At 58.3% G+C, this 556-nt stretch overlaps 1 long non-coding RNA gene across 1 annotated transcript in view; it reads left to right on the forward strand.

Moving 5' to 3' along the window:
- Positions 1-556, forward strand: part of LOC116633558 — a 6,471-nt gene that overhangs the window by 3,826 nt on the left and 2,089 nt on the right. Inside the window, exon 2 of the long non-coding RNA XR_004299756.1 lies at positions 42-107. This is a non-coding gene — a long non-coding RNA (uncharacterized LOC116633558). The remainder of the gene's footprint in view (positions 1-41; positions 108-556) is intronic.

The following is a 556-nucleotide window of genomic DNA, read 5'->3' on the forward strand; positions in this document are numbered from 1 at the left end:
CCTCCGCTTGACTGACTTTCTCACACTCGGATTCCCTGCAGCCTGCCAGAGCCGAGGTAGCTGCCCTGCCAAGAGCTATCCTGGGAGAGCTATTGAAAGAGCCTTGAGTAAGTACACACGGGGCGGATTTCTCCTCCCCCAGTACCTGCTCCGCACCTGTACAGGGAGCAGTCCCACACATATCACCTGATCGCAGCCTTTTCAGAGACCGTGAGAAAAATAAAGCCCGGGCTAGAAGAGCTGTTTGTTGTCTCTCCAGAGCTGCAGGCAGCTCCCCGCAGTCTGAGTGCCCAGCAACAGCACATCGCGGCCGTCGGCGGGGCGGTGCACGCGTGTCTGCCGGTGCGCGAGCCTGGTGGGAAGGGGCGGGAAGCCAGAGATCACCTGCAGGTGCCTCCCTGCCTGCGTTTTCTGCCATCCGCCTGTCCTTTGCTAGAATCATGATGGTGTTCCTTCTAGATAAGAGCCCATATATGCTCATCATGGCAGAATTCACAACCAGGATTTCTTACCTTAAGGTTCACGGAGGAATGCCCGCCCCCGCCCCCTCTTCCGC

Source organism: Phoca vitulina, unplaced genomic scaffold (genome assembly GCF_004348235.1).
Source record: "Phoca vitulina isolate PV1807 unplaced genomic scaffold, GSC_HSeal_1.0 scaffold8, whole genome shotgun sequence".
In the NCBI taxonomy this organism is placed as follows: Eukaryota; Metazoa; Chordata; class Mammalia; order Carnivora; family Phocidae; genus Phoca; species Phoca vitulina.